The sequence below is a fragment of the Sebastes fasciatus genome, chromosome 17 (genome assembly GCF_043250625.1).
Source record: "Sebastes fasciatus isolate fSebFas1 chromosome 17, fSebFas1.pri, whole genome shotgun sequence".
Lineage (NCBI taxonomy): Eukaryota > Metazoa > Chordata > Actinopteri > Perciformes > Sebastidae > Sebastes > Sebastes fasciatus.
Window position 1 is genome coordinate 24720499 of NC_133811.1, and position 11763 is coordinate 24732261.

An 11763-nucleotide genomic window follows, 5' to 3' on the forward strand; every position below is an offset into this window, starting at 1 on the left:
GGAAGTCACGTTGTTATCAGTGGGTGAGTGGGAAATCCTAAAGTCAGAGTTTGTCTCTGGCATGCTTTGTTTTCACATCACTTTTCTTTAAACTCTATTGTGCGACCAGAGGAAGGGTTTTCTGATCTATGCCAACAGAGAGATAACATTTAAGATGCACCGCATTGTGCCGCGGGACGTTTCATTTCCAGTTTGTTCACATCATAAAGTGAGACTCGGCAAACATTCGTCAAATAATTCTGAACTTGTTCGACCTGCCAACTCGCTTCAGGGGACGCTGTAAATTCCCTGGAAGAAGCCTTTTGTTTGGCAAAGACAATTAAATGACAGATAAGAACAGTGTCCCAAGCTCTTATGAAAGCAATCATGTTGACATGTGAGGGAAAAATCCTATGTGGTGTCTAAAGGTCAAGGGGTTCAAAGTACATAATCCAGGTATGATTTGAAACACAAAGGTCAAATCATTCTAATCTTGATGTATACACAAAACAACAGACTTAAATCTTTTCTCTATTTGTCTGAAGATTGGTGTAATGCGTTGGGTATTGTCAGTTAGATTTCAACGACTCATCTCCTCCTACTCTTTGTTTTGGTCATTGGTTAATTCTGTGGAACTGCAACCAGGCCACATTTTAAGGAGGGGTTGTTTCGGTTTGTCTTCTGCAGTGTGTGTGGTTAGTACCTGGCCAAGCTAGGGAGATGAAGAAATAGAACAAAGGGTCTCAATCTTCATTTCAATAAAGGTTATAAATAAAAGTGGATTAATATGATTATGCATTAACAAAATCAGCTATTTCAAAGGGCTGTCAATCGATTAAAACATTTATTCGCATATTAATTAATATTTTTTTGTCTGTTAAAAATGTATCTTAAATGGAGATTTGTCAAGTATTTAATGTTCTTATCAACATCGGAGTGGGAGAATATGCTGCTTTATGCAAATGTATGTAAATATTTATTACTGGAAAATCAATTAACAACACAAAACAATGACAACTATTGTCCAGAAACCCTCACAGGTACTACATTAAGCATAAAAAACATGTTCAAATCATAACATGGCAAACTGCAGCCCATCAGGGAACAACAGCTGTCAGTGTGTCAGTGTGCTGACTTGACTATGACTTGCCCCCAAACTGCATGTGATTATCATAAAGTGGGCATGTCTGTAAAGGGGAGACTCGTGGGTACCCATAGAACCCATTTACATTCACATATCTTGAGGTCAGAGGTCAAGAGACCCCTTTGAAATGCCAGTTTTTACTCGCCAAAATTAAGCATAGGTTTGGAACATTATTTATGCTCCTTTGCCACAAGCTAATATGACATGGTTGGTACCAATGGATTCCTTAGGTTTTTATAGTTTCATATGATATCAGTATCTTCACTTGAAAAACTGAGCCCGCTACAACCTCCGAAAGACCAAATAGAGTTAATGCGTTATTATCGTGTTAACTTTGACAGCACTACTTTGTAATTATCTCAGTAAAGCCGCAGGCAAATACAGTAGAACTACTGACAAACACGTTTTTCAACTTTCTCAAACTGTTCGCCACCTTATTGACTCTGTGGTATACTGATGAAGGGATGCAAGGTACAGATTAAAGATAAAGTCTCATTCTTAAACCAAAGCGTGACTATTATTACCATTGCATCATTCTGTTGCACACCCGTTGCATTGCAAACGAGTTTCTGGGAGTGGATTTATTCAGAGCATGCATCGGTTGTGTTTTTCTGCCTTTGTGCAAACCACTTCATCAACGACTCAAAAGTTGCAATGAAAGCTGACACCGCAAAACTAGAATCCATTTTACTGGGACTGTGCACAACTCGGCCAAAGTACAATTCTGTATACACAGTCAAAATTAGATCAAATCTGACAGCCTTTCACGTCTGTTTATCCTTATATGGTTAACGCGAAGTGAGAGCTCACACTTTCTCACCATCATCTGTTGCAATGAGCCAGAGTTTCTCAGAGGCTGACTGCAACAAACAAAAATAACATCTCATTTTCACACCTCTACTGGGTTGCATGCCATCACAGAGGAGGAAGGAAGAAGACGGACCCAGAGGCCCCAACAAACAACATCCTTATCTGCAATCATCATCAGCGTGTTTACCGCGCACACAAAACCATGTGAGGGATTTTATAGTGAACGCTTCTATTTAAGAGGTGTTATTGTCACCTCTGGAAGTCAATTTATACATTATATTTTCTCTTCCCACGGCTGTATGCAATACAAACACATCCTTTTGTCTTTTCATGACCCCGATGAAACAATGAGCGAAATGCATTGCTCAGGCTATTGTTAATTAAATAACCTTGATCATGTACTGATATGTGCTCGGTGTCCGGTCAGTGTTATTATATCACAAACATTTGTGGCTTATTTATTCTGAGTATTGACGTTCATCTTGCCTGTTACTGGCAACTCTCGTTCTGTGGAACACGCTCTGAGGCACAGTCTCTTCTTTTTCAGAAAGCCTTTTAGCGCTTGCCTTTTGTGCATGTTATTAGAGATATTTGCGATTTTAAAAAAAAGGCTCAACCAAAGGATGCGTGTGAGATGTATGTGTAAAATGTATGCTGTGATTCTCTCAGTTTAGACATGTGACTGTTCACACTTGTAGTAGCAGAAGGGGAAACGTATGGATGGTGTGGCACGAGACCGGTTGGGGATATTTGCAAACTATTTACAAAAGTTACTTCTCTCTGAAAGTAAATGTATTTACGAGATGCTTTAAGTGACGGGGTTGTATGGATTTTACAAACTTAGCTTTGCATTCAAATGATCGTCCTTTCATTAGATTAGATTAGATCAGATGGCAGTCTCTCGTCAGGCACATACACACATCACATTACCCCTGGTCTACTGTAATGAGAGCCCGTTCTCTGATTCATCACATTTGACAGAGAAATTAATAAATTGCAACCAGCATGAGACAAACTTTTTTTTAGTTTATACAGCTAAAAAAAACTTGAGCTTTAAGCGGAACAGAAAGGCTAGTTCTCTTACACATATCTGTATTTCTGCATTTCTTTTAATCTAAATGAAACCATCTGAGAAGTTTAGAGGGGGAATCATTCTTTGGAGGAACTGCTAACAACTCATAGGCATCGGAAATGCTACAGGGCCCCCAATCTGTTCACAACATCAAGTCACACTTTAACTGTAAAAACATAGTCATTTTAAGCCCAACCATGTTGTTATTTCTTGAACCTTAAGAACCACATTAAGGACGTGTTTACTGCGACCGAAATGTGACGCCGAGGGGTCTGACAAAGCGTTGGTATGTGATGAGTTAGGATGAGAGCGTGTTGGGAGATTGCTTTCCGTGCAAAACCAAAAGTCTTTAGTTTACTCTTTACGTAACCTTACATAAGAAAGTCTGCTAAGGGTGGTTGTTATTTATTCACGCTTGTTACATTATGTTATTATTTTAACACAATACGTCTTTTTTCTAACCTTAACCAAGTACTTTTGTTGCCTAAACCTAACCAATCGTTTCACAACGTTAACCACGTTGCATTGTGCAATTCTGCAAGCGTGATACGAGGCTGATATATGAAACATATGTTTGGTTCAGAAACATCGACATTCAGCGTATCCCGTGGTTTGCAGAAACGTACAATGGCAAAAAAAATTCTGGTGCCTGGGTTTCCTTAATTTTGAACAATGCGTTGTAATTTATATTGTTTTTTAAATATTATAAAAATGTAATCTTAAAAGTAATTACACCTGTCAAATAAATGTGTAAATGTAATATAGTATAAAAGTATAAAGTAGCAAATGGAACCACTTTTGAAGTGCAGTATTGGAGTATTGGATTGCTTTACCATAATGATTGTATACATACAGTATATATACAGTATATGTATATATATATGTTTATTTGCTCCAGTTGACCTCAGTAAGAAACATATGTTGTAACTTGCTGCAGATGTTATCCTAATTTGTTGCTCGGTTCAACAACTTGCAGCGCCAGCAGATTTAGGAAGCTAATTTGTGATTCAGAAAGCTTCCATAATCTTTCTATGCCACTCAATTATCAGAGGGTGTTTATCTCAATCCCCTACTTTTCTGAACTAATGAGACTCTAATAGCCTCAAACGCTAATTATTGCTAATGCTAGCCATCCCCTACAGCACATACAATTAATATCTAGCAGGCCCCAAATTACATGAGCTCCAACAACAGCAGAGTGAGGGGCCTCATTGGGAGACTTAAAGACGGAGTGATGGGGAGAATAAGGATAAGAAAGGGGTGACGTAAGAGTGAAGCAAAGTCTGCACGCTTTTGCCTTGTGGTCAACAGGTGGGCCCGTGCACCACCGGCTCCCCCTCTCCGCAATCTCACAGACCACCAGCTAAAGGGGAAGACTTTAGCCAAGATCTGTCTGGCAGACAGAGAAGGGGATTTCAGCACCAAATCCAGCGGATCAATAAAAATGTCTGCTAATTAGGCTTTCAAGAAAAGGAGGCGGGGGGCGGGAGGAGAGTGAGACAGTGGAGGAGGAGGAGAAGAAGAGAGAGAAAGAAAAACATCAGATCAGCTCGTGCTGATTCAGATGTCTAGACAGATCAGGAAAATCCCCGGACAGGCGTTGCCTGCTGTGGAAAATCAGGTGAACCACACTAGGTGACTGCTCACCTCGCTCTTTGAATCAATCAATGTTGCCAGGAATCAGGCTCGCCCTCCCTCCCACACTCGCTCCATCACTCTCTTCCCCACTCTGAGGCAACCTACCAAGCTACAGCGATCAGTTTCTCTGACCTCAATCCTTCCTTCTCCTCCTCCTCCCACCTTTTCTTTGCCCTCCTCCTTTTCCCTGCCCCTCCTCCTTCCTTCCTCTGGACATCACCACTTTGACCTAAATCTCCTCATTTAATCTTCTTCTTCTTCTCGTCTTTTGGATAACAATCAACCCCCTAATTGTCTTAATCTCACTGGTCTTTTATTGTCCCCGGGGCGTCATGCGTACCGCAGAACAAAAACATTAACCACAGATCAATACTTGGCATCATGCCACAGCTACCACCACGGTCTTTATCGATTATCACTAATTTAAGGTCGGGCTGCTGATGGATTTAATTAAAAATTTAAAAAAAGGTGGGGCATGTCAGTTTTAGAAGAGAAAATCATTTTTGTTGTTTGTCAAAGAAAAGTGTGAGTATCATATTTCATTGAGAGGGGCTGATATTATGGTTTTATCAATCAGTGTTTTTTTTCTTCATAGAAAGCAAAATGTAATAAAGAGATGAATAGCAGTGCTACCTGAGGTGAAAGATAATATATTTCTTTGGAAATGTGAGAAAAATATCCACATTATGTGCATCATCTGTGGATTAAATCCAACTTCAGCAGCACAAGCCAACAATTGTAAACACCTTCTTCAAATCCCCCCCGCCCCCAAGCCTCTTGTTATGCGCTCTAAATAAAACAAATCTGTACATAGTCAATTTCTAAAATGAGAAGCTTATGGAATAGCACTCTCAGTTATATTACAATACCGCTTTTAGGCCCTGAGCCAAAGATATTAGCTTCGGAGCAGCGGTAAGCCCAGGATCAAGCTAAGGTTAGGCGGTGATTTGTGTATGATTTTGAAATGACAACCAACCGGGGACGATAATCAAAATATTCAGAACAATAACGGATAATCTGTTTCAGTGGCCGCGGTCCACGCCATCTGTTGAGGAGTGTGGCAGTGTGGGGGGGGGGGGATCTTGTTGTTCACGTGTGTGTGTTTCATTGATGTAAATAAGATGTGGATGTAGTCACCGTGACGTCACCCATTGGTTTGGGGACTGCTGTTTTGAAGCCTCAAGTTCGGCATTTTGGCCATCGCCATCTTGTTAAGCACAACTGCACGCTGAATAAGACATTTTCATGCAACCAGAGAGGTTATAATTAACTTTCACGAACTGAAAACACATTGTGAAAGGGTTAAAGTTGTAAAACAAAAACACGAACATCTCCCAGACTGGACAGCTCCGTGGTAGCGACCTGTCAATCACAAGGTAGCCACGATATTTGACTCTAAATGGGACCATAATTTACTAAATGAACATCATGCTGTATTGAAGAAGACTTGAAACTAGCGATTGAGACCATAAACTCATGTTTACAATGTTTACTGAGGTAATAAATCAAGTGAGGAGTAGGCTCATTTTCTCATAGACTTCTATACAATCAGACTCCTTTTTGCAACCAGAGGAGTCGCCCCCTGCTGGCTGTTAGAAAGAATGCAAGTTTAAGGCACTTCAGCATCGGCTTCACTTTTCAGACCCGGAGGTTGCCCATTGGTGTGTTTACATGGAAGCATGTGTATATCGTTTTTTACTTTTTTCATTTGCAATATTCAGATTGGTGTATTTTTGGGTCTGTCACGGTACGTCAAGATGTTGTAACTGGGGATGCACCGATACCGATAGCGGATCAGATATCAGGCCGATACTGATTCAAATAGTCGGATCGGGTATCAGTGACAATGGGGCAGATCTATTCAATGTAATTCTATGTTTATATACTATATACATTATATACTGAAATTTGAATTCCTGCTTAAGTTTTGACCAATTTGTTGCTGCATTAAAAAGGTTTACACTTGAATTGTAATTCCTGTTAAGGTTAAAGCTCTTTTACCAAGTTCCTAGTGTACGATTTATTATTTTAATAATAGATAACAATTCAGTAAACATATATCTATGTATTTATTTGTTACATTTTGTTTTACAAAGTCAGGAATGCAATGTGTAAGTCAAGCCTGATGTTGCCTTACACATTAAAGAATGATCCCAGTCACTTCCACACAGTGAGTCAGACATCTTATTCATTAAACACTTGTACCAGATCGGTATCGGCCGATACCCAGATTCTAGGTATAGCTATCTTGACGGAAAAAGTTGGATCGGTGCATCCCTTGTAACCACAGAATGACTTACTAATATGAAATCCCCTATTCTTCTTCCCCTTTTGTGTTTTCTTCCCACTCCTTGGCACATCATTTTTTTTGTATATTGTTATGTCTTTAAAATATAGTTCCCACTGTACACACCTTTATTCACACACCATCCTTTTTCCCCTCTTACAACATCAACAGCCCCTTCCTCCCTCCTCTCCTCCGTCCCTCTCTCTCAGTGGGTGAGTCTGGAGCTGCATCACAGTCAGATGACTGTCTGACTCTGCTCTGTTGTAATCTGACATGGCTAATCTAATCTCTCTGTCTTCGCAGATTGGCACACTACCTGGGTCCCTCCAGCCAATTAGGGCCCATCTGTACAGCACGCCATGCAGGCCAAAGCCGGCAAGCCACCGTAGAGGCCCTGCCAGCCTGGTCGAGCCGCTGCAGGGCTCAGGCTGTCTGGGGCCCAGTATATCTGCTTCCATAACAGCCCATCTGCCCGTGGCTTGGCCTGGTCCACTTTCATCCCCGGTGGCACAAAAGATTAGGGACTTTGCTGCCAATTAAAGCACTTGTTGCGATACAGTTGTTAGGTAATCACCAAAGCAATGATTCAACACTTATTAAGTGGGCTATTTTGGCACCAACTGTCTCTTTATCATTATTGCTTCTGCAATTCAGAGAAGGTTCCTTTTCTACAAAGTAAGATCACATGATATTTCACAACATTATTTTTTTTGTATTTGCAGAGTTTGATGTAGCCCAGAAAGAAAAGACAATATAGCGGTACGTTTTCTTTAAAGTTTTCATCTGAAAGCTGGGAACCTGAGGATTAAATTGAGGTGCAGCTCAGCACTATGTGTCAAGTTGTTCTAGTCATAAATAAGAAATAAACATGAATTAATCAATTAATTCATTAAGTAAAATAAATTGTGAAAGTGTAAAAGGGCTAAGAACATTATGATAGAAGTACATGATGGCCATTCTCATGCTCACACTCATAAATTGTTGCAGCAATTTTTGGGTTGATATCATTTGTTACACAATTCTTTTTACCACTCGAGAATTGATAAAAATGATCAATAATCCCTCGAAAATATCATATTAAGACACCAAGATCTTGAGGAAAGTCAAAGAAGAAGCCATGCTGTGGTTTGGTTTCAAAAACTTTTGACATTTTGAGATTTCTGCTAGATTTGCATTTTTCGGCGATTGGATGGCGAGCATAGACACTGCTTAGAAACCCCCTTATTGTCTGAATGCTCTAGGTCTCTAGTCTGATCCATCCATCCTCTGAATGCTCTAGGTCTCTAGTCTGATCCATCCATCCTCTGAATGCTCTAGGTCTCTAGTTTGTGGTTGTAAAGTTTCATGGGGTTGTGATTATCCTAGAGGTCATAACAGGTCATTTTATACAGTGAGGTCAAGTTTAAAAAAATGTTCTCACTATATGAAACGGCTACTATGGGGACTAACATCATCACACATGAATACAACTGGGCTCATTAGTATCAGCTTTACAGTGATACCACATTTTAGAATAGACAAAACTAACACATTTGTACTGCATGCAAGAAACTGCATGTGATTATCATAAAGTGGGCATGTCTGTAAAGGGGAGACTCGTGGGTACCCATAGAACCCATTTTCATTCACATATCTGGAGGTCAGAGGTCAAGGGACCCCTTTGAAAATGGCCATACCAGTTTTTCCTCGCCATTCCTTAGGTTTTCTAGTTTCATATGATATCTGTATGTTAATGGATCTTCTTAAAGACAGAATAGCGGTCGGGCGGTGTAAAGGGTTTAAACACACATTAGCAATTTGATCTTAACTTATGATAACATGGTGTGGCTGTTTTCAGTTTTGCAACTACACTGAAATGTATTTTTTTGCACTGTCAGCATTTAAAACTCTATGACCTATCACGTAACATGCATTTTCTTGCTTTTTATGACAAAGACTGAAGCTTCTTTACTTTATTTTTTGCAAATAAAGTATAAGTAATGTGATCTAATCATTGTTTAGATTTCCTTACTTATAAAAAAAATTGTATTGTCAGTGCATAAACTGTACAACATGTGCTCTTATTGTACCTGGTGTCTGTAATATCACTGAGACGGAGAGGTAAATACACTGAAAGAGGGTCAGAGGCCTTCTAACAGCTTATTTTCTCATCAAGCCAGTCTCACTTAATCACCTTAGCTAAATTAGTTTGAAATTAGCCCTCTTTCTAACTCCCCGTCCTCCGTCTTTCCCCTCCTTTTCTCTCCCCAGTCGTTTTCACAGCTTTATGGATTAGACAGATTACACGTCTGAAACTCTGTTTTTGTTCTTTCTCTCTGTTTCAGTCGCCCCCCTGTACTTCCATCTCGAGGGGTGTTAATCCAGGAGGATGCTCACTGTCTCAACATGTTGTTTTTTCCTTCAAACCTGCTACATCTGAGTTCATAACACAACAAATAGATCCAGTTTAAAGTGATGGAATGACATGGGTTTATCTTCATATTGTGAGGCAAAGCTACCACTATTTACTAGGGGTGTTACAATACATCGATCTGGATTGATATATTGATTCAATGGTCAACGATCCGAAATCATCGATGCAAAGTAGCCATAAAATATGCTTTTATTTTGAAATTCTTAAGTGATAAGACACATAGACATGTGGCACTTCATAGTGAACAACAGGAGGTCTATTTTTAATGCTTTTTATTAAAAAGAATAAATTGTTTTTCATTTAAATGTCTTGAAGAGCCGAGTAATAAAATCGTCAAATCATAATTTTGTTGCTTTTTGTGAGTTGATATAAATGTATTTGATTTTGTTAAATGAAATATGATATTGTCTCACATCTTTTGCATTGAAATCGGATCGTGGCATACTTTGTGATATCAGCAAATATTGTATCGTTCATCCAAAGAATCAGCATAATATGCTATCGAGATGAAACTTGTGATTTAGTCCCCGACCTCTTGATGTACTGGAACAGCAGTCTGGGAATAAGTGAAGTACAACTACACAAATACAGAACCTTTCAATGAGTTTGGGAATTATTTGCCGTGGTTTGACATTTAGGTGTGGCAAAGTGACTCATATCTGTTTTTGTTACAGTAAAGAGCATGGAAATGCCTTCAAGTCTTTCTTTCTTGTGGACGTTCCCCAACAGGCACACTCTAGTGTTTGTATGTGCCATTTTTAGTTTAATTGCCGGTTACATGAAGCAGGTGTCACAAGCCAAAGGCTTTTATTTTGTTGTCAGGAGGCTGCACTATTATTAGTGATTTGATTTATAGTCAGAAACGCTACTAGCTTGCCACTGCGTTCACTCTAGCAGAGGAATAATAAGAACGCCTTTTTGTGAAAGCTTCGGGGCTGAAATCATTAGTTGGTTTATCAGTCGACTGAAAGTAATAAACTATTTTGATTAATGATCAATCATTTAACTCAAATGCGCCAAACATTTTGAAGATTTACTGCTTTTCTCTGTTTTGTATCAAGGTGAATTAAATATCTTTGGGTCTCAGACTGATGGTTGGACAAAGCAACATTTATTGAGTAAACGATTAATTGATTAATTAATAAAAAAAAAAAAAAAAGCTTGCAGGGTTTTGTAACTGTTCTCTGATGAGTGGGGTCCAGTATCTCAACAAACACAAAAGATCCTTTTCATTACGCTAACTTATGCTTCCTCGTGTCCTCTGTCCTCCCGTTCCCCCCTCACAAACTTACTAATTTTACAGCTAAAAAGTGCACTACAAGATGATTCTGAAAACATTTGAGGCGAGTATATATTTATTCCTATTTGTTCAGCGCTGCCTAGTTTGACCGTTTGATCAGAGTTTGCGAGTGATTGACGAATGCCCAGAAACGGCAAGGCTCCAGCTCGGCTCTGATTGGTTGTTTTCCTCCGGTCTGTGAAATCTTGCAGATGCCATTAGGAGCACTGGAGGACACAGAGGCAGTTTATTTTTTTTTCAGATTACCTGTCTCATGCACTACTGTCAGGTGGCCGCTGAATAACTTTTTTGAATCATATTTGCTCCATTTCTACCCACTGCTGCTTTAAGACCTTTAAGTTATTAAGTGAATATAATATGATGATGATGATGAAGCATATTTAAAAAAAGAGCTGCCTGTCATGCTTTGTCATCACCAGTACTTGCATAAAAACACATCCTCTTTTCTTAGTTTCTTTCTTTTTTTCCCCGTCAAATTCAGATACTCACATAGGACTTTAGTTTTACATGTTTATTGAGGCATTTTGCTGTGCCTTTTCTGAATTTTATTTTGTTACTTTAAAGGGACTGTTTGTAACTTTCAGAAATGCTTGTTAACAGCGACACCTGTGGCCGTTAAGTCAACGAAAGTCAGCGTCGGCCTCGCGCTTGTGCTCGCTCTAAATAGACATGAACTAGCATCGCTCAAAACAGTGAGGCGACACACGTCAGCTAAAACCACAATATCACTCTATATTTCAGCTGCTTGGCAGTAATGTTAGCTGACCAGACGATGGTCTCTCCATGAATCACTGCTGATCCTAGTGTTGGCTTTTCCTGCTTCAGCCTCCCGACCGCGGCCGGAGGGAACAGGGGAGACAGCGGCACCGTCGGAGACGATAACGTTTCTCTCTGCGGAGCACCATCACTTCACAAGACACGGAAAACCTCTGTTGGTCTGGAGGAGCTGCAGCAGTTATTTCTGCACAAACGTCCACTTTGTGCAGAAATAACTGCTCACTAGATATTCTCAGAGCTACTAACTATTCGGAAGTGTGTAGTGTGCGCGCATGCTCGTCTAGAGGTGGAGCGAGACAGCGAGAACGCGCGCGGTGTGTGAGTCTCTCCGGCGTCCTGCAAC

At 39.9% G+C, this 11763-nt stretch overlaps 1 long non-coding RNA gene across 2 annotated transcripts in view; it reads left to right on the top strand.

Annotated features, from left to right (window-relative positions):
- LOC141755042 (uncharacterized) overlaps positions 1-10082 on the top strand; it is a 39611-nt gene extending 29529 nt beyond the window's left edge. For both annotated transcript variants that reach the window (XR_012590761.1, XR_012590762.1), the window contains 2 exons: positions 7234-7496; positions 9255-10082. This is a non-coding gene — a long non-coding RNA (uncharacterized LOC141755042). The remainder of the gene's footprint in view (positions 1-7233; positions 7497-9254) is intronic.
- Positions 10083-11763: the final 1681 nt, after the last annotated feature.